This window comes from Oratosquilla oratoria, chromosome 9 (genome assembly GCF_046742065.1).
Source record: "Oratosquilla oratoria isolate Oo_2021 chromosome 9, ASM4674206v1, whole genome shotgun sequence".
Classification (NCBI taxonomy): Eukaryota; Metazoa; Arthropoda; class Malacostraca; order Stomatopoda; family Squillidae; genus Oratosquilla; species Oratosquilla oratoria.
The window spans coordinates 72,659,011-72,682,791 of record NC_134785.1 but is presented as its reverse complement, the minus strand read 5'-3'; positions in this window follow the sequence as shown (position 1 = coordinate 72,682,791).

Genomic DNA, 23,781 nt, shown 5'->3' with positions numbered 1-23,781 from the left:
GTGAATAAGAACGGCAATTTACTTGATTTATGTTGAAATCCCATTCCTGCTGTTACTTTTACTTCAGTCTTTAATCCTCCTTGGATTAACATCACGCAGTCCCTATGCTATTTTCTTTTCCTATCGTCTAACTTCTAACACAGCCAAGCCGCGCCCCCCCTTCATTCCACACACACACACATATCCGTGGCCTCCTACTACACTGCCCACGCACAACCCGTGGGCATTCCCTCCCCCCTCCCGGGGTCACCAACTCCGTGCGCCTTTGCCCCCCCCCCCATCTAGGGGTGCCAACCGCGCGTCCCCATCTGTGCCACATTCACACCACACACCCCTTGATCTCGAGATCAACCTATTCGTCTCCATCTCCCTCATAGTCCTGTAGCCTTCTCGGAGGACGCGTGTCGCGGTGGGGTCTCCGCGACACAGCCCCCTCATTCACCACCAAGTCGTGACTCTTCCTCATTTTCTCCGTCACCTTCTTCCTCATTTTCTCCATTCACCACGCGAAGATCCAAGCTATGTCGCGGCATTCCCTCGATAGGGACGTTGTTCCTCGAATTCACCTCCGTCACGATCCCTCTCGTCCACTGTGACGTGTACTTTCCATCCTTTGGCCTCACCCATACCACCTCTCCCACATGTACTGAGGCGAGGCCCTCTTTAGTATTGGCTGGTAGCACCGGCCCTACCCGGGGATGTCGCCAATCATATTCAAATAAGGCTCTTTGTGGTCCCAGCCTTCGTCGTGGCCCGACTTGAAGGACATATTATACCAGAAGACTACTTCTTTGTTGATGGTGTCGTTCTAATATTTCATTTCCGCTCGGCAGGTAAGCATCCCGAAAGAAGCGTTTCGTGTTCCACTTGCCCAACATGTCTTTCGGTGCCCCCGGCCAAAATGAAGTGCTATTATCCATCAAGACTTCATCCACTGGGCCCCGTTCCGGCAAAATCTCGTTCATCACCCGTACAATCTCCTCTCCAGTCTCCGTCCTCGGCTCCCACCAGACGGCGAACCGTCCCGGGCCGCAGTCAACCATCGATAAGTACATGCCTCGCCGTTAGTGGGTTACATCAACCGCCAGCCTCCACTTTTCTCCCACTCTAAGTTCCCCCGCCCCATGCGGTCTGGGGGCGGGGTCTATTGACTGACATCGGACGCACGCTCTCACCGCCCGCCGAACTTCCTCCCTCGATATATTCGGGTCAACCTTCCTTGCCAAGAACAATGACCTATCGACACCTAGTTCCATGCAACTCTTTCGCGCAGAGGGACTTCTCCTCGTCATGTTCTTCCTTCATTTTCAGCCAGCTTTTCTTCACTCTGGTTATCTTCATGCCAAACTCGTCTAGTAACTCCTACAGGATCCCAAGTCAGTCCTGATTTACTGAGGCAAATGACCCACTACGTCCGACACCGATACCACAGTACCACCCACCAGCATCTCTTCGAGGTACGAGTCAGTGCCTTCCTTCGTCGTTTCAGTCTTCTCCAGTATTGTCTTTAGGATCCTTGTCATGATCCTCGGGGCTGAGCACAACCCAAACCCCGGTTTGCTTAAGCAATACGTTTTACCTTTATATTTTACTAGTTGGTATTTCCATAGCTTCTTTGCCACGTGAATTTGTGGGTAAGCCGCCTGCAGGTCTACAGTCGTGGACGCTCACCTCATTTGGCGCCATCTGCTTAGGATCTCGGTACATACGTCTACAAAATCATCGTCGGTATGACACCTCACAAATTGGTTTAGTTCTCGGAAATCCAACACCGTCCGTGCTTTGGTCTTGGTTGGCTGTACCACTGCCATCAAGGACAAGATTCCATCATCCACCGGTTTCTCCCAAGGACTCAAACTCCCCTCATCAATCCACCGCTCTACTTCGAGGTCAAAGTCGTCCCTCACCCCCTCTCCGAGAGTCTGTAGCAGTCGACTTTGTTCTTTAGAGATGAGCCTTCTTTCGGGTATATATGATAGGCGAGTGAAGAGTGATAGGCGAGTGAATAGTGTACTCTTTATTGATGAGTGACGCCTACTGGCGACTGGCGTGGGTACAGTGGGTAGGCACGGTAGTGGTGCCTGCCTGGAGCCCAACTTATCCTACATCCCCCTCCCAAGACAATTAAATGTACCATATGGTATATAACAAAACTAGCAATGTTAAGTGTTCACAATTCCGAGAAAACAATATGTTCAACACAAAAGCAAAAGTGAGGGATATCTACTGTTCCTTCGTGAGAGGAACACATACACACACACACACACACACACACATACACACACGCACACACACCAGGCAATCAGTCACAATCGTCGGTTGCATAATCTCGCAGCCACATCGGCTTCCTTGAGCTCCTTTTAGGGCGGCTATGAGGCGTGTTGGATGACGGCGGATTGGACGTCTGTGGTGCTGGTGACGGTGACAGCGTTTCTTGTAAACTGGTGTCCGCAGCGACCCGCAGGTGCCTGCGGTTGCGTAAGGTAATGCGTCCACTCCCATCCAACTTGACAGAGTATTGGCGGAATGGTAGGACCTCTGTGACCACGCCTCGCCTGTCCCACAACTTACTGGCCTGGTCCTGTATCAGCACTTGGGTGCCAATCGATAATGTGGGAAGAGTCTTAGGTGTCCCTTGGCTGATCATCCAAGCTTCCTGTTGCCTCGCCGCCTCGATTTCCCATGCGCGTAGCGCCTGCTGCCAGTGCACATCCACCTTGTAGTGCTGCTTGTGCACCGGTATCCCATCTCGTAGCTGTCTGCCCATGGCTAGCTGCGCTGGTGACTTGTCCACCCCGCGCAGAGGTGTGTTGTGATACTGCAGTAGGGCTACTGATACCTTATCAGCATCCAGGCTGCCGCCCGGACCTGTGTTGTCTCGGAGCAGTCTCTTGGCGGACTTCACAGCTGTTTCTGCCCTCCCGTTTGACTGAGGGAAGTGAGCGGACGAGATCCGTCTCTCTACACCCCATTTTCTGAAGAAGGCACGCATCTCTTCACTGGTGAGGTTTGTCCCTCCGTCTGTAGAAATAGACACGGGCGCACCCCACCTGTGGAAGAACTGCCGGAACACTGATGCTAACTTGTTTGACGTGGCTCCACTTGGGAAGTGTGCTAACTCCATCCACCCGGTGAGCCTGTCGGCGTATGCCATATACATTCTCTCGTCAAGTTGGAACAGGTCTGCCACGGTGTGCTGGAACGGGTACTCAGGCGTAGGGGTGAAGGCAAAGGGTTCCGCGGCTTGTGAAGGCGAGTGAGTGTTGCAGGTAGCACAAGCATCCCGATGTTGTTGCAGGTCGCCAACCATGTCAGGCCAATATACCGATTGCCTCGCCCTTCGTAACATTCCGTCTAGGCCTTGGTGACCCGCGTGGAGATTACTTGCAATGCGTCGTCGTAGAACTTCCGGGATCACTAATCGCACGGCGCCTTGGTCGTATGTGTACGTCACCAACCCGTGTGACACTGCCAACCTCTCCCTGACGGCATAGTACTGCCGAAGGCTGGTCAACTCTTGTGCTCGGTGAGGATGCCAATCGCCTGCTGTCACCTTAGCCACTAGTAGCTGGTAGTCTGGATCATCTGCAGCTGCCCGCACCACCGCTGCATTATCGAGTACGATAGAGTCAGCGACATCGAGCGCGGCAACTGCTGCTGCTGCCACAGCGGCCTCCATGTCATTTGAATCCTCTTCGTCCCCAGCCTCTGGTGGTGCACAGAGCGCAGGATAGCGGGACAAAAAGTCTGCTGCACAGTTCCGCTTCCCGGGCAGGTACTTGATCTGAAATCGGTAAGGAAGGGTTTTTTCCTTCAAGGAGAATAACCTTGGGTTCACTATGTCTTTCAGCGCCCTGTCCCCAAGAAGCTTGACTAGCGGGCGATGATCAGTGACGATCAGGAGGTTGGGGCATCCGAGCAGGAACAGGCGGGCCTTACGGAGACACCAAGCGACCGCCAACGCCTCCCCCTCTACCGGGGCGTAACCCGCCTCCGCAGGTGTGAGGTGGCGGCTGCCACAAAGTGCGAGGCGCCACCCACTCTTGCAGCAGAATGGACTCTCTCTCATCGGGCACTGACAATGCTGCTGCAGCACCACAAACCCGATGCCCACCTTACTCCAATCGGTAATCACCGCTGTGGGCTTGTTCATATCGTAATAGGTTAGGCCCTCCTTAGCAAGGCTACAGATAACCTCCTTTGCCTGCTGGAATTTCTCTTGCAGATTTCCATCCCAGTACACCTTCCTGCCTTGAGGTTTCCGTAGCAGCTCACGAAACGGCTCCATAATTGGTGCAGTAGCGAGGAAAGGTGCCATTTGATTGACGAACCCATGCCAGGAGCGAACGTCCGTCAGTGATGGCTCCGCAGGCATACTGAAGTTCCTGATGGCAGCCAGTATTTCGTCTGTCGGCTTGTAGGCGTCCCACCCGACATGAAACCCGACGAAGTCCACCTCTCTCCTTCCGAACTTGAACTTCTCGGGTTTGAGGGTCACTCCTTTCGTGGCGCAGGTTTCAAGGAAGTTATACGTATGCCAGAATGCGTCCTCAACGCTAGCGTCAAACAGTAGGGTGTCGTCAACACACTTCACTTTTCTCTGAATCCCTGCAATGGCCTCGTCAAACCTTCGAGTGTAAGCGTCGGGGGCGGCACAGTGACCCATGGGGGTCCTGCAGTATCTGTAACGGCCCCAGGGTGTGATGAAGGTTGTGAGTTTCTTACTGGCTTCCTGAAGCTCGACCTGGTGAAAGCCCCAATGTGCGTCCGCGATGGTCTTGTATGTGTGGCGCGGGATGCCGGATACCATGTCAAATGGTGTAGGGGTGTGATGGGTCTCCCTTCTGCATGCAGCGTTGAGCTTTTGGTAATCAATGGTGCGCCTAGGTTGACCTGACTTCTTAGCCACAACTACCATTCTCGCGCACCACTCCGTGGCCTCCCCCACAGGCACTGGCTCTATAATTCCCATCCTGACGTCGTCGTCGAGTTGCCTCTTCACCTCTGCCTCCCAGTGTCTAGGTACCGAGGCCGGTGTGTGACATGCGTAGGGCTTGGCGTCTGGAAGCAGGTGGATGGTGTGCGGTTCACCCGCCATTGTTGGAAGGGGACTTCTGTCTGTGTTAAATGTAGATCCCGAAAAATGACAGAGGAGCCATTCCTCCAATCTGGACACGTTTTCTTCAAGGGGGGGGAACGGAGGGGAGGATGGGCGTGGGTGCATGGTGTCAGCTGACTGTGTGGCAGCGTCGCCAACGCCGCCAATAGCCGCTCCTGCGACGACAGTGTGATGAGGGAAGGTCTCATGCACCAATCCCAACTCCCTGCACGCCTGTAGCGATATGTAGCACTGTGTGGCTGTCTTCACCACAAAAATCTCCTGCAGTGTCGACTTGTCACCATACTGCAGTCGACAGGGAAAAGAGCCCAGAGGTTGCAGCTTGACGTTCGCCACATCTCGCAGTCCTCCCCGATGTGTCAGCGATGCTACCTTGACGCCCAATGAAGTCAGTAACTCCAACCCAGCCACACACACCTGAGCTCCCGTGTCAGGTACGGCCTGGATTTTTGCGGATTTGTTCTTCCCTTTCGCATGACTGACCGTCACCCAGATGCGTGGTTGACTTCGAGCTGCGCCTGCAGCTGCAATCACGATGCCAGACGCTTCCAGATCTTCAGCTGCCGCTGCTGCTGCTGGTTTCACTTTACTCCTTCACATTTTCTGCACGTGCCCAACTCTACCGCAGCTGTGGTAGGCTAGTGTCTCCGCGTAACACAGCCCTCTGCCTTGCTTGTGTTTTAAACCACAGTTGCCACAGCGTTTCAAAACCTGCTGCTGTTGGCGGGCTGCCTGCGGCATGCGAGTGGGTTGTTGGTGGCGGGCTCCAGCTACCTGAGGGTAGGAATCTGCTTGCGCGTCTGGCAGCGGCGTCACCCCAGCCACCGCGGCCAGATTTTCCCGCCTGAAACTCCCGCCCAATGTGTTATGGCGGGCGTCCTTTTGTGCCGCCTCGAAGGCAACACAGAACCTGCGTAACGAATCCACATCATTGAAGGATTCACACTGACGAAATACTTCCTCTTTCAACCCCACACTATGTAACCCACACACTAGCTTACGGAGGAGCATGTACTCAGAAAGGCTACACTGACACTGGGGACACGAAAACTCGCAATCCGCCGCACACTGTGTGGAACGAGTAAAGTAATCACTTATGGACTCACTGGGTTCTTGCACCGCCGAGAAGAACTTGAGCCACTCCGCCGCCTGGTTGGACGCCTGCACGGCCATGCACCCAATAGCGTCCAGTGCTCCTTGGATGGAGAGAGCCTCCCATTGCTGCGTGGTGAATCTAGAGTCCAAAGAGCGTTGTAGGGTCGGCGTGCAGAGGAGACGGATATGAAGGACCGCCTCAGCAGGTGCAAAGTCGCTGAGGGCCAGCCAGTACTCCATGGAGCGCCTCCAGGATCGGAAAGCTGCCGTCACATTTCTCGGGTGCTGAGGACCGAGGAGCCGATGAGTGGTGTCTGGGCTGTGCCGCTACCTGGCGTTGCAGGGCTGTGATGGCTTCCGACTGTGCTAAGAGAAGCCGATGAGCTTGCCCCAGGGCTGCGGATGCTTGAGGGGACCCACGGCTGGACCGTGGGGTCTGAGCAGGTAGCCGAAGACGACGTCCGGCCATGTTGAGTGCGTAGGTCGTGAACCGGTCACTGCGCCATATATGATAGGCGAGTGAAGAGTGATAGGCGAGTGAATAGTGTACTCTTTATTGATGAGTGACGCCTACTGGCGACCGGCGTGGGTACAGTGGGTAGGCACGGTAGTGGTGCCTGCCTGGAGCCCAACTTATCCTACAGGGTACCACTCTACTTCCCACTTCTGGCCATCAAATTTCGCCAAAAAGTCTTCGCCCTCAGTCGTGCAAGGCGCCGCCCTCTCGACAGGGTTAACCCCTACCATACGGTGCCGCACACGTAGGCGTCATGAGGAACAAGTGGATTAGCGATACTGCCATATCGGAGTCTTGATTATATTTATTGTAGTCGCCCCTGTGTTTTTACATTCTCCCTAATCTGCTCTTAATCCCATTCTCTGTGGTTTTCAAATTCACGGGTGAAAGAGAGAACGATCGATATAAGCGGTGACTATATTTTATGATGCGAGTATTATTACGACACGTCGTACGTCTGGCAGCTAATGCTGCCCGCGAGATTTAAGTCCCGTAGTGAAGTGGAGTTGCTGCAATCCAAAATCAGGAGTAAAATTTAATAGGTATATAACGCTAAGGTTTAAACCAAAAGCGCATCCAAGTCACTGTCAAATGACATATAAGGATTTTATTACCTAGTCTTTTTTAATGTTTAAGTTTTGAATCACACTATTTTCATCTTCACTTTTTCTAGAAGATCGTTTTTCCGGCGTATCTTATTTGACAGACATTACGTACACAACCACACACAGAAAGAAGTATACACAGAGGCACATTGCTCCTTATTATAGTATATATTAAATACCTCGGCTTACAACTAAGTGTCCACAAGGGCCTACATTATCTAGGTACATGCAATGCATCGTACCAACCTCCCAGCACGTGACTATGTGTTTGCAGATACACGTACTTCAATTTGCAAATTCCTGCACAGCGCTATCTTATGGCATCATTATCATATTTGAAATTATATACCTAATTAGAACTAGAAGAAAAGATACCTATAAAGTCTAATTGTTAATTATTAATTGAACACAAAGTGAAATGATTATCCAACAAACACATCCTTTTTTGAAAACAGGACGATTCTATAAATGGCTAGCGACATCTGGCAACTGTTCACTGGCAGTAACACCTACACAGCGAGAAACGCACACGGGTTTGCCTCACTTTTGACGTGAGTGCGACCGGACAGACTCCAGCTACGACGACGACGACGTCGACAGCACCGGGGATGAGAGGGCAAATTACCAAACCTCGCAGGATTCCCAGTCGGAATCCCCGATGGTTGTTAAACCCTCCTTCTCAGAGATCCTCTCTAAAGTTAGGAGAGCTAATCAACTGGGCCCTCCGCAAGATGAGGAAGCCACGTTCGAGTCGGAAATCTTCAGGACGGGCAATTCTCAGACAACAAAACCACCTCCTATCCAACTCCCATGGAGTACACAGACGGTAAGAGCCATGAGCCAGGCCTCCGACGCACTCACAAAACGGACAACCGAGAAACCGCGCTAGCGCTCTATCCCATTGGAAAATAAAAAACGCTTCTACATCCCATCAGGGACAAACCTCAAAGAAACCTCGATCCCGGTTAGGTTACCAGAGCTTGTCAAAGCGGACGTGGATTCACTACTCTGAAGAGACGTCATCCTTTCCGGCAGAGGATCCAGGGACCTCGTTCAGGGCCTGGCTCTCTCTCTCGCGGTGAACTCCTGGCTGGAACGCGTCTTGGCTTCAGTAAGGGAGTTTTTACCCGAGCTGCAATCCCAGGAGGAATACAACCTCTAGGCTCTATTGGAAAGCTCGAGCAGAGCCCTGAAGCATCAAGCGGCCTGCCTCTCAACGTCTTGGGCCAACATCGAGTCACGCAGGAGAGACACCATCCAAGGGGACCCCAGTGACCCCCTCCTCAGAGAAATTTATGCTCCATTGAAGAGGGCCCCCCTTCTAACCCACATGCTGATTCCCCCGGACATGGTGGATTCAGCAATCACAAGCAAAAACCAACTGATGCATAACAGAGCCATCGAGAGAGTAGCCGTCCCTACCTCGAGGCCAAGGCCAACCCCCCATCAGCCCCGAGGACCCCTCAGACACAAATACAGCCGTTTCCTCACTCTAAGAAAGGCCACCCCTCCACTCCAAGTCGAAAATGCAGACAGAAAAGCCCCGCCCCTTTCCGACTAGAGAACCTAGACGCAAACATCATAGAGGCTCCGGACCCCCCCCCCCCCACACACACACAGAAAATTCTAGGAACTCACCAGCCCGTCCGCACAAGATAGGGGGTTGCCTCTCTCTCTACTGGAGAGCATGGGAAGAGGCCGGGGCGGAAGACTGGACCCTACAAGTCATCAAGACAAGCTATCGTCTTCCCTTTCACGCTGTCCCAAACCTCTCCCCCTATCCCATCCAAGCCAGCAGCTACCATCCGGACTCGGCTCGCGGGGGGGCCCTAGCGGAGGAAATCTCCATTCTGCTCCAGAAAGGAGCTCTAGAGGAAGTCTCGACTCTGGCCCAGGGTTCTACTCAAGACTATTCCTAGTAGAAAAGACAACAGGGGGGTGGAGACCAGTCATCGATTTGTCTCCACTCAACAAGTTCCTTTCCCTGACGAAGTTCCGAATGGACACCCCAGAGTCCGTAAGGGCGTCTATCAGGGAAGGGGACTTCATGGTGTCACTGGACCTCCAAGATGCCTATTTCCAAATACCAGTGCATCCCTCCTCCAGGAAATTCCTCAGAATCGTCCACAAGGGCAACACCTTCCAGTTCACCTGCCTATGCTTCGGACTTTCCACAGCACCCCAAGTCTTCACCAGAGTGTTCAAACTCGTTTCAGCGTGGTCCCACTCCAAGGGAATTCGCCTACTCCGTTACCTGGACGATTGGCTGATCCTTGCACATTCCGCCCAGCTATGCCAAGAACACCTGAGAATGGTCCTAACCTTCGTCCGAAAATTGGGCACCGTAGTAAACCCGGAGAAGTAAAATTTCTTACCAAAACAGAGGGCCACGTGCCTGGGTATGGTCCTGGACTCCTCCCTAATGAAGTCCTTCCCAGTAGAAAAGAGGATCCAGAATCTCAGTTCTCTAGTTGCACAGGCACTATCATCCGGGTTCCTGACGGCGAAACAATGCCAAATCCTCCTAGGCCATATGACCTCCGTAGAGAGATTAATCCCCAGGAGCAGATAAAGAATGCGACCGCTACTGTGGCTCCTCAAGTCTCAGCGGTCCCCGCAAGAGGGAGAACCCCTGCAACACATCTCCCTCACCGAAGAAGTCAAGGATTCTCTTCTCTGGTGGAAGGACCCGTGCAACCTGCTCGTGGGGATGCCCCTCGGCCCATCTCCCCCCGAAGTCCTCCTGTTCTCCGATGCGGACAGCCCATATCAACTGTCTAGAGTTGAAAGCAGTACTCCTGGCTCTCCGTCACTTCAAGGATCAAGTCTCGGGGAAAGTAGTGGGCATAATGTCGGACGATTCCTCGGTAGTAGCCTACCTGAACAAGCAAGGGGGCACAGTCTCCCAGGACCTATGCCTTCTGACTATGGACATCCTCAATCTAGCCGAGAATCTTCAAGTGTCACTCAAAGCCCGCTACATCCCAGGGAAGAGGAATGTCTGGGCGGACCACCTCAGCAGGAGGAATCAGATAATCAGCACAGAATGGTCCCTCCATCAAGAAGTAGCGAACTTCATCCTCAACAAATAGGGCTCCCCTCTAGTGGACCTTTTCGCAGACTTGAACTCACTCACAGCTCGCTCACGTGAACTGACGCCTGGATAGCGTGCCCAAAACTGTTGCTAATAATGAATTTCTACAATTATTACGATTATTCACCCGCGCACAGAAATTTACATTCATACACCTTTCAGTTACACAACTTAAATTTGATAGTAATAATGATCTATATCCCATTCATTCAACTTTCGCATTACAAATAAATTGATAATTACTTAATAGACAAAAATGGCAATTAGTAAGTTCTCGAACATTCACGCTGACACGCATGTACATACCAAGATCTATATACACCAGGTCTAACCGCTTGAGCCGTTCTGCGCAGCTTCTGACGTCATCTGGCTGCTTCCGTTTTCTCTTTCTGAAACACTGAAGAAAACTGTGAAACGCTAAGGAAGACTGGAACTATTATATTTCCCCCCCCCCCGTTATCTCTCTCTCTAGCTCATTGCTATTATCAGTGTGTGTGTGTGTGTGTGTGTGTGTGTGTGTATTTTATGGGAAGGGGATATATCGTCGTGTGTGCTTATATGTGTACATGTTCACATGTGTGTGTGATTCATCTTTGTCTTTTGGATCATCACGTATTGGACTCGTGATCGACAGCTATTTCCCTCCCGGAAGAGAGCTCTATGAAGTTACACGCACACATATCTCCAACTCCTCGCCCACGAGAGTTGGAGTAACGACTCGAAACGCAGCGAGACTGAAAAAAATTAAACTTGGACAGGATTTGAACCAGGTACCTCTGATACCTAGACTTTACATGCAAGCCTCTCAACCAATTGGGCCACCGAGCTATTTGCAACAATGAAAGGGTGTGTGTGTATTTGTATGGTTTTATTTTACGGAAAGGGGAGATATCGTGTGTACTTATATGTGTACACGTTCATATATGTGTGTGTGTGTGTATATGTGTGTGTGTGTGTGTGTGTGTATTTTATGGGAAGGGGATATATCGTCGCGTGTGCTTATATGTGTACATGTTCACATGCGTGTGTGTGATTCATCTTTGTCTTTTGGATCACGTATTGGACTCGTGATCGACAGCAATTTCCCTCCCGGAAGAGAGCTCGGAGCTCGTATGTCCGATTTATGAACTTACACGCACACATATCTCCAACTCCCCGCCCACGAGAGTTGGAGTAACGACTCGAAACGCAGCGAGACTGAAAAAAAATTGAACCTGGGAAGGATTCGAACCAGGTATACCCAATATCTGAGCATTTACAGGCAGCCTTTTAACCTGTTGCGCCACCGAGACGTATGACCTGTTAAATGTGTATGTGTGTATTTATATGGTTTTATTTTACGGAAAGGGGAGATATCATTGTGTGTACTTATATGTGTACACGTTCACATATGTGTGTGTGTGTGTGTGTGTGTGTGTGTTTATGTATTTGTATTTTACGGGGAGATATCGTCGTGTGTGCTTATATGTGTACACGTTCACATGTGCGTGTATTTGCAGGGAAACGATGAAAATTAACATTTGGCTTAATTCCTCTTTGGTTTGAGCCACAACCCTTAATGGTACAATAAGCCATATTGTCAAGATCTACATATACCGGTATATATAGATCTTCATTGTCAGAATATAACTAATTGCGTGGAGCGGTGCGAGCGGAGGCAGCGACATGCCCGCACGATGAACCAGATACCACTAACAGCGACGGGACGCGCGAACCCCACTTTGAGCAGCCAGGTGATGTCACGGGCCCGCTGCGCCAACACTCTCGAAATTCGGTCAGAAGTGGTTAGACCTGGTATATATAGATCTTGGTACATACACATACAGAATTCTAACGACGCATTTATCTGAATCTACAAGGAACATAATGCTAACAAACCTTAGAATACAATACTTGTCGTAATTTCTCTAATTCTTGTTTGCTTTTCAGTTTGTTGTTTACAAATCTGTAAAATAGTTTTGGTTGATCTTTACATTATTCTATGACATCTTATTCGTATTTTCTCTCTTCTTCTCTGCACACTTGTACATATTCATTTCTATAACTAGTATATATTTCCCATTTTTTAGGTCTTTTGTCTTTTTTCCATTTTATCGAAGCCTTATCCCTTTTGTCTTTTAACTCCCTACATCTTTTGTTGTATTAGCACTAAACATAATTTTTTTCTTGTTTTTGTCTTGGAACATACTTATCCACTCCTTTATAAATTTTTGTCAAAATATTCCATTTCTCTTCTACTGTTGTTTCCTCCTGTGTATTCTTTCCCAGTCAGCTTTTTGAAAGAATTCTCTTATTTGACCATCTTTTTTCATACATCAATCTTCCTTTTCTATATTGTTCATTTTTTTCGTGTATTTTTCCTCTTTTAGTTCCAGTTCAACCAGTATATGGTCACTTTTACTTACTGGTGTCTAATATTCAATCTTGTCCACTATTTCAGGTTCTGATGTGATTATTAGGTCCAGTCTCGATGGTTCTTCCTCATTTCTATACCTAGTATTCTCTTGTATCCATTGCGTCATTGTATGTTCTATAATCATATCAAGTAGTACATTTCCCCATAGGTCGTCTCCACCCTTCGCTGTCATCTCTTCCCAGCAGATTTCTTTACAATTAAAGTCACCCATTATGACTATTCTTCCTCCATCATCCATTATTTTATTTGGTGTTATCCTTGTGTCTTCTAACATATTTTTGTGTTCTTTCTCTTCCCACGAAGCCGTTTTAGGAGGTACATAATTTACTACAAACTTCCTGCTCTTTCCATCCTTGTCCTCCACTTCCATCGTAATCATCTCTATTCTTTCCATATGTGACATTCCTCACATTTATATCTTTCTTAGTCAGGAACATAACTCCACCCCCTTGTTTTAACTCTCTGTTTGTAATCCAATAATTATATGCACCATGTCCTACACTGTTGGGTAGTAGTGGACCTTTCAATTTTGTCTCAACAATTCCCATTATGTCTGGTTCTTTTTCCTTCAGGTAATCATTCAGTTCTTTCAAGCCTATTATTAAGCCATCTATATTTGTATAAGACACTTTTAATTTTCTGCTACTTTCATTAGGTTTTCTGTTTCCCTTTTGTTTTTCTCTGCTATGAACCATTTCTTCACTTTCATATTCACTACTCTCCAATAGAATTTCTCTTTTTCTCTGTTCTTATCTCGTTTTTTTCCCTTAGCTTCAAGTCTTTTTGTTTTCTCCTTTCTTTTCTCTTTATTCATTTCTCTTTTTATCCATACCTGTTTATATTGTTCACTGTCTGCTAGTTTCCCTGTTTGTTTTTTCTAAGATATTCTCTACTGTCGTTTGTGACCTGAATTTGATCTTAATTGGTGTGGTCTTATCTGTATTATATTTCCCTAGTCTATATATCTCTTCAATTTCCCTGTTTCTTGTCCATCCTCTTGAACTACTTCTAATATGTTGTTTACCTTTTCCTTTTTTACTCTTGTGGTCCTATTTAGATTATACTTCTCTTCCACTCCTAATATAATTATACATTTTTTCCAATTTATCAACTCTTTCCGTAATCCATGTAAGTTGGCTGAACCTAGCCTCCCAATATTTTGTCATTTTCTCTAGTTTTTTCTCTAGACTTGCTAATCGGGGGAGGTTGGCACCCCCCCCTCATTAAATCAATGGAAATTATTATCTCCACTTAATACTTTTACCGATAATTTCAACTTCGCCTGCGTCGTCTGCAGCCCTCTTGTTGACATTTCTCCCGACGTCCGGGGAAACCCGTTCGTCACCTTCCTCAATTCCTTCCATTTCCCTCAGTAATCCCTCCCTCTCTCCTTTTTCTTCACTTTCTCACTATACCACGAGCTTCCCCTTCCCTATTAATACAACAAAGGTGCTCCCTCGTTGAGATCGATGAAACTTGAAGTTTTTTGGGAGTTCTAAACTTCGTTGTCACTTCGACCGACGTGCGTGTGTGTGTGTGTATATACAGTAAAATTCCTTTTATCCGACCTTGGTGGGACCTACCCTAGATCAGATGTTTGGAAAAGTCGGATGTTTGAACATACACTAAAAAGAAAAAAAAAAAAAAAAACTCACTGGTTTGAGACAATTTTACTTGTTTACGATATAATAAAGCATTATAAACAAGGAGAAATAATCTCAAAAGGCCAAACAAACAAACACTGAAATGTCTGCGAAAATAACCTGCCTGAGTGCCATGAGCCGGTAGTGGCGAGAGCAGCAACTAAAGAACCACTCGACGTTCGGATGTTTGGACAAATTTAACTTTTATCCAACTTGGGACACTGAAGAAAAAAGTCGGATGTTTGGACTAGTCGGATGTTCAAAGGTCGGATAAAAGTTTTACTGTATATATATATTATATATATAATTCTACCAATCTCCTTTCCTGTGTGGGTCCAGAGTGACTCAAATTTTGTTCTAAACTTTCTTCATCAAATCACAACACAAGATTTGGAAGTGGGGAATGGCCCAACTGGCCACATCAGTCATATTTAACATAACACCCTAACAGTCCAAGTTTGGGTTCATAAGATCTAAATCTTTATGTGACCTACTCTTGGAAGGTTTATTCATCTCACTCACTTTACTCAAATAAGTGATGCAAATCACATTGTTTAAGATACACTAGTAAATGGTGTGGTCCCTGGAGCCAATTAAATAACAAAATATCTCTATGGATACACTTGAAAAATCCTCTGGTCCTTGAGAGACAGTCAACCAGGCCCTCAAAATGTCACTCTCTGGTCATGATGGTAATACTACAAATGTGCAGGCTGGCTCGTATTCCCTTGTCAGGCTATAAGGATACACGTTGGAGGCCTATGTGTAGAATACACACACAACCATATCGCAAACAAAACTAACACAACTACAAAAACTTTTTCTTTTACAGAAATTATTTTCATTTATAACGTTCTCTCCTACTACATCTTTTCATTTCAGGTTATCTACCACTAAAATTATTCCCAATTTCTCTATCCCTATGACTGAGCCTCCTACTTGTTTTTTTTTTTTTAACTTTGTTGGATGAGGATAAGAAGAATAAATATTCCCACGTAACCTAACGGTTACACATAAATCCCAGTCTCCAGCTCATACCTCCAAAGCCACGACACCACGAAATAAATATCCCTAATCTCCCGGTGGCAAAAGCCCTCTTTTATACACAACTACTATCATCTTTTCATTTTCTTACAGACATTCTTCCACTCCCACAAAAACTGATCCCGCGCGAGCGGGTGGTCTTACCAAGCAAGTCGCAAGAACAGCCTCTTCGATTGCAACAGCAACAACTAAACGAGCTCCGTTGGTTGCGAGCAGGTCGCATGATGAGATGTCTTTCCCTTGTCTTGGGGCTGCTGCAGGAGGCATGATGTTTACGGCAGAGCCCGTGTCCACCAGGAAGGAGAATCCAGAATGATCATTACGCACCGAGAGGGTGGAGGCGTGGTTGGCGGTGCCTACCGAGTACCGTCCCCCGTGTCTGGCATTTCCCGACCAGCTGCAGGGCTCGGTACATCTGAGTGCTCTCTCACCAAAGCGGGCATGGTACCAGCAGGTACCACCATTTCTATCTGGGACGACACTTCGTGACATGTCAGTTAACTGATTCAACAATTTTCTAATTTCGTTTATTTCCTCCCGTAGCTGCTACACACTTTGGTTCTCGGCACTGGTCGGCGAATGAACGGTCCTGCTCACTGCACTATTGACTGAGGTTTGGTTGGTCGAGGGGTGATAATTAGCACGCGTAATGTCACTACACTCTGTGTTCACTACACTGTTGTTGTTGTTTTTTTCTTCTTTTTTTAGGAAGCCCATGATTGTTATCACGAACGCTGTTTACTGTAGTGTTTCTCCTTCATGAGAGTGTGGTGTAAGTCGACGCTTGCTAGAATGACGCTCTGGACGAGGGAGATAACTTCCGTTGGAAGTGCGGCGATATACACCCCGAATGCTTGTTGATCGGTCACCCCCTGCTGAATGACCAAATATTCTTGAGCGTGGATGAGCCAGTTGTCCACATCATGGGAAAAGATGGGAAGCTTGAGCTTTGAGTCTGCCATTTTTCCTAATTGCCACACTCCGGGTCACTAATTTGTTGTGTTCTAGGATGAGCAACCAAGGAAGAACTAAAACTTCTTGCTCGGGAAGATGACTCTCTTTTTTTTATATAACATCTAGAAAAGTGTGAGTACAAAGGATGGACGAGAGTCCGTAGGTCCTCGATCCGGTGTTAGGGGAGAGAGCCTGTAGATCCTCGATCCGATGCAAGGAGAGAGACGGTCTTGGAGCTAGTCGAGTTGCTGCTGCTCTGCCCTCCGTTGGCAAGAGGCCGTCTTTTAAATCCTGGCAGCGGCTCACATGAGAAAACAATTAGAACATACGTGCCTAACAGGAAAAATAGAAGGAAAGAGGGCAAGAGGAAGACCACGCAGATAATATGTGGACGGATTAAGGACGTCTGTAGAAGAAGAAATAAATGCCATCTTGTTAAGAAGAGCCATGTGCAGACAGGAATGGAGATCCATAGTGGCCAACGTCCAAGTCGATACGGCACCCCGGTAAGGTAAGGTAAGGTAAGCGGCTCACAGTCAGGTCCTGGTTCCTGACTAGTCTTTTGATTGGCCTCCTTCCCTTTGGCTATGGGCCAATTGCGAGCCCTGGTGAGTGAGAGCGCTTCCACTCGCGTTGGTGACGTCATCAGTCCCGGCTCGGTCTGCATGGGAGACGGGTGTCCAAGACGCGGTTGGTGTTGGTGGGTGGAGCCCCGCCACTACACACTGTCCTGCGATTCCACATTGTCTGAAATAACGGATGGTTTAATGTCATATGTGAAAGGTCTGCTGTTTCCATTTCATCATTATCCACATATTTTAACTTGATGGATTCATGAAGAAAGTGGTGTACATGATCGTGAAGGAAAGGAACTCCATTTGCTGAATGGAGGGAGCGGAGCGTGATAACCCTATGCCTGTTGCTATCGTGGGGTTGACTGACGAAGTTCTCTGCAGGTGGTTGTTGACCTTGATTTCATACGATTTACGATTGTCGGCTGCTATAGCCAATGTTGTGTGATTAGCTGCTCCAACACACACACACACACACTCACACACTTACGTCGGACAGACGGCGAGGATTGACGTCCTGAAGAAAAAGTGAAATTTTCGTGGATCTCAACACAAAGGAAGTACCTATTGTATTTGCAGGGAAGGGGATTGCTCGTGGTGTAGTGGGAAAGTGAGGAAAAAGGAGAAGGGGAGGGATTACTGAGGGAAATGGAAGGAAATGAGGAAGGAGAGGACTTGGTCCAGGCAGGCAGACGCCATGTAAACAAACGCGGGCCGGATCAATTTAGTGACGATGAAGGGTCTAACGAAAATGTAAAGATTAGAAACATAGATATGAACAGCACAATAGAAAGTGAGGATAATAATTTCCATGGATTTAATGAGGGGGGGGGGCGGATACCAACCTCCCCCGACTGGCAAGACTAGAGGAAAAACTTGAACAAATGACCGAACATTGGGAGAGTAGGTTCGGTAGAATGTCAAAAATTGCGCAAAGGGTTGAAAGATTGGAAGAACTAGAGAAGGCGAACAAAAACTTAACCAAGGAAATAGAAGAACTAAAAAGACAGTTAAAAGAAGTAAAAGAGGAGAATAAGAATTAAAGAGGAATAATAAAGAAAATAAAGAGGCTAAGGGTTGGAAGACAATCCAAGAAAACAGTAAAGTTGCATTTACTGACATAATTAAACAGCAAATGAAAGAACAAACTGAAGACTCAGTTATTAAAGTGATGAGACAGAAGGAGAATATAGTAAGAGACTAAGAAGATAAAAAGAAATGTATAATTATATTAGGAATGGAAGATAAACACAACCCAGATAGAACCACAAGAATGAATGAGGAAAATGAAAAAGTAAGCAGATTACTAGAATTAGTTCAGGAAGATGAACCTGAAATCATGAAACAAATTGAAGAGAAGTTTAGACTCGGAAAGTATAATACAGATAAGACCAGACCAATTAAGATTAAATTCAGGTCACAAACGACAGCAGAGAATATCTTATCAAGAACAGGGAAACTAGCAGCAAGTGAACAAGGGAAATGAATAAATAGGAAAGAGAGGAGGAAAAAATTAAAAGACAAGAAGCTAAGGAAAAAAAACGAGAACAGAACAGTCAGAAAAAGAGAAATTCTATAGGAGAGTAGTGAATATGAAAGAAAGAAAATTCGAAATACTAGAGAAAAACAAAAGGGAAACAGAGAATACAATGGAAGTGGCAGAAAACTAAGAGTGTCTTACACAAATATAGATGGATTAATAACAGGATTGAATGAGCTGAATGATTATCTGAAGGAAAAAGAACCGGACATAATAGGAATTGTAGAAACGAAATTAAAAGGTCCACTACCACCCAACAGTATAGGACATGACGCATATAATTATTGGATTAGAAACAGAGAGACAAAGCAAGGGGGTGGAGTTATGTTCCTGACTAAGAAGGATATAAACGTGAAGAGTGTCACATATGGAAAGAATACAGTAGAGATGATTATGATAGAAGTGGAAGACAGAGATAAGAAGAACAGAAAGTTTGTGATAAATTATGTGACTCCAAAAACAGCCTCATGGGAAGAGAGTGAACATAAAAGTATGTTAGAGGACACAAAGATAACATTAAATAAGATAATGGAAGATGGAGGAAGAATAGTTATGATGGGTGACTTCAATTGCAAAGAAGTCTGCTGGGAAGAGATGACAGTAAAGGGTGGAGACGGCTCATGGGGAAATGTTCTACTCGAGATGATTATTGACCATACAATGACACAGTGGATACAGGAGAACATTAGGTATAGAAATGTAGAAGAACCATCGAGACTAGACCTAATAATCACATCTGAACCTAGAATAGTAGAAAAGATTGAATATAAAACACCAATAAGTAAAAGTGACCATATACTGATTGAACTGGAACTAAATGAAGAAAAATACATGAAAAGAAATTAACAATATAGAAAAGAAAGAATGATGTATGAAAAAACAAACTTTGATCAAATAAGGGAATTATTTCAAAAAGAAAACTGGGAAGGAATATACAAAGAAGAAAGAACAGTGGAAGAGAAATTGAATATTTTGACAAAAATTTACAAAAAAAAAGGAGTGGAAAAGTATGTCCCAAGACAAAAACAAGAAAAAGAATATATAAAGTGCTGGTACAACAAAAGTTGTAGGGAGTTAAAAGACAAAAGAGACAAAGCCTGGACCAGATGGAAAAAAGACAGAAGACCTGAAAAATGGAAAATATATACTTGTTATAGAAATGAATATGTACAAGCGTGCAGAGAGGAAAAGAGAAAATATGAAAAAGACGTCATAGAAAAATGTAAAGATCAACCAAACTATTTTACAGATTTGTAAACAGCAAACTGAAAAACAAACAAGATTTGGAGAAATTAAGACAAGGAGTTGAATACACAGAGGAAATTGAAATGGCGGAAATTATGAACAAGCATTTTAAATCAGTGTTTACAAGGGAGAACATACAACCTGAAGAGATCGAATGGAAAGAGAAAGTCCCCCCATGAAAGAAATAGAAGTAACTAAGAATGAAATATTGAAACATTTGAGTAATCTTGATGTCAGAAAATCGCATGGACCAGATGAAATAGCAAACTGGATTTTGAAAGAATGCAGGAATGAACTGGCAGACAATACATAGCATAATAAACAGTTACTTGAAAGAAGGAAAAGTCCCAGAATATTGGAAAAAACAAATATAGTACCTATATATAAAGGGGGAAATAAAGAAGACCCTACCAACTACAGACCAGTCTCTCTAACAAGTACAATAGCAAAAATTTGTGAAATAATTGTCAAAAGTAGATGGGTAAAATATTTAGAAAAAAAAAAAAAACGTGCTAAATCCAGGGCAATTTGGATTCAGACAAGGACGATCATGCGTCACCAATTTAATATGTTTCTATTCAAGGCTAATAGATATAATACAAGAAAGAGATGGATGGGCTGATTGTGCATTTCTAGACCTAAAAAAAGCTTTTGACAAAGTTCCACATAAGAAGTTGCTTAATAAATTAGAAACTGAAGGAGGAATACAGGGCAAACTGCTTAAAAGGATGGAAAACTTTTTGCAAGAAAAATGAGAGTAGTGATAAGAGACAAACACTCAAAATGGGATGAAGTAATAAGCGGTGTTCCACAAGGAACAGTTCTGGCCCCAATAATGTTTGCTATATATATTAATGATATGGATGACGGAATTGAAAGTTATATGAGCTTCTTTGCAGATGATGCAAAACTGTTAAAAAAAGTGAACACGGAAGAAGATTGTGAGTCACTACAGAGTGATCTAAATAAAGTACAGGAATGGAGTAGGAAGTGGGAGATGGAGTTCAACACTAAAAAGTGTAGTATAATGGAATTTGGAAAAAACAAAAACAGAATAACAGGATCATATAAATTGGGAGAAGAAGGAATAAAAAAAGTAGAAAATGAGAAGGACCTGGGAGTCATTGTTATGAATAATATGTCACCTGAGAAACATATGAATAAGATTTTTGGAGAAACTTATAATTTAATAAGAACAATCAAAGTGACATTTACATACCTGGATGAAGAAATGGTGAAGAAAATTCTAATCACTCTGATAAGACCAAGATTGGAATATGCAGCAACGATATGGTCACCAAGTACAAAAAAATGTATAAAAAAACTTGAAAGAATACAAAGAGCAATTACAAAATTGGCACCAACACTCTCAAAACTATCATATGAAGAGAGACTAGCAAAACTTGAACTACAGACACTAGAGCAAAGAAGAGAGAGGAGATTTGATAGCTATTTACAGAATCATGAAAGGCATAGAAATTATTGATAGAGAGAATCTGATAAAATGGGATGATAGAAATACAAGAGGACACGGAAAGAAAATCAAGAAAGACAGCTATAGAAGAGATGTGAAAAAGAACAGCTTTCCTCACAGAGCAATAGACAGTTGGAACAAGTTAGATGAGAAAGTGGTGTGTGCAAAAACAATACATAAATTTAAAAATAGTTTAGATAAAATGAGATATGAAGACGGGACCCCACGAGCATAGCTCCCCTTCCCGTAAAATACAACTAGGTAAATACACACACACACATATATATATATTATATATACATATATGTGTGTGTGTGTGTGTGTGTATTTACCTAGTTGTACCTAGTTGTATTTTACGGGAAGGGGAGCTATGCTCGTGGGGTCCCGTCTTCATATCTCATTTTATCTAAACTGTTTCTAAATTCATGTATTATTTTTGCACACACCACTTTCTCATCTAACTTGTTCCAACTGTTTATTACTCTGTGAGGAAAGCTGTTCTTTTTCAAGTCTCTTCTATAGAGACATTAAACCATCATCATCACATCCATTCCATGTTTTGCATTAATCAGTAAATATCTCACCATATGTTGTTGAGTTATAGCTGTGCATATTTGTCATTTCTCATTTTTTGTTTTGCTGTTATGATAAAGTTAATGATGCTTATGATTTTATCTAATTTCTATTCTTAGCTATTCATATGATACAGTAAATTCAAGTTATTGATATATTTGGAAGTCATACTGGCAACTAATAGGAATGGTGGTGATTATTTCGACAGTCAAATGAAGGAAGATTGGGATCATATTAGCCAATCTATTGGGGGTCTGGAGTCATCAATACGTTAAAAATTACTGGTATGAATTTAACAATCGTTCCATGAGACAAAATTATCAGCCTACTCGTAACTAGTGAAAACTTCCGCTTATGTGTATATCTCGGCGAGCTCGCTTCGGCTACAGAAACTGCCTTTGCTTCTTCTTCAATATGTTGCCACGATTCACAAAATTATCTTCACAAAAAAATAACCATCCGAGAGTGTTTATTATTACTTACTTTATTGTAGTTTTTATTTACTTATCATTATTATATATTTTTTCTCATCCGTCCTTGATATGGACCAAAAGGTCTCCTGTCGGCATGCTCCGCCTTTGTAATCCTTTGAGTATTTGGAATGGGAAAGGTGCCTGTATGGGAGCCTCCCCTGAGAAATAGTGTTTAATGGTGTCAGTGAGTGAAACTACTACTCCGTCGTATACTTTCACCACATAGCCGGTATAAACAATGCTAGTCCATAAAAATAAATAAAAAATAAAGGTTGGGGAAAACAATTACTGACCTTTTCCGGAGACCCTACGCGCCAAAGCAATAGAAAATTAAATATTAACTTTATAACTTATAATACACCAACGTAATATACGTTTTTCTTGGCGGAAATCAGTAAAAGAAAAAAATACTAAAAGCGATACAGAAACAAACAGCCTCGGCTACTTGAGACACCATCTTTGTTTTGGTTGCTGCGGAGATCGAAGAAAATTGAAGCATGATCAGTTCGTCTATTCTAACCTAACCTGTATTTAATGCAGTACCTGTAATTCTAGAGGTCATCTGGGTCGTCCGTCGTCTTTGACCTCCGGATCTTATCAAAACAAAAATTGCATCTAAAGGACTCGACGCGACTTCGTTCGCTTGTGTATAATTTTAGCAACGTTGTTAATAATAATAATAATAATAATAATAATAATAATAATAATTACCTTTAGTATTGGTCATTAGGTACCCCGAAGGGTAACAAGACCACATGCCAAGGTTGGACGCTATAGCGGTGTTAGTGTGCAGGTTGCAGCCCCTAAGCACCGAGAGGTCAGCAGGATTAATGTACTTGTGGAGTTCTTCTCTAGTAGACAATTCTTTCGCGATTTTACTTTTAAAAGATTCTACGGTTTTGGCACTAATGGTTTCTTGGCTCAGCTTGTTTCATGGTTCTGTAATTCTTGCAGGTAGGAAGTTTTTCTGTAGCTAGTTTGGTGTTGTAATTGTAGCTTTAAGTTGTGACCTCTGGTCGCTGTACTAAGTGTTGAGTTGAACATCGCTCTTTCACAGCTGTTGCATTCCCTCCTGTAATCTATCAGATCAATGTTCTTCATAATCTTGAAAGCTTGTATAAGGTCCGCTCTATGTCTTCTAAACTGGAGTGTTGGGAGTTGAAGACTAGCAAGTCGCTCTGAGTAGGATAAGTGAGACAGTCCTGTAACCAATCGTGTTGCCCGTCTCTGTACTCTTTCAAGTGCAGCCTCGTCTCTTTTCAGCTTTGGGGACCAAATTACCGAGGCAAACTCAGGTGAGGGCGAACTAGGCTTTTGTACAGGTGGAGGAAGGCAGTTTTGACCATGGCCATAAAAGTGTTTGATTGCTCCAAGTACTCTATTGGGCTTGCTGACCTGTGCTTGAATATGGCTTGAG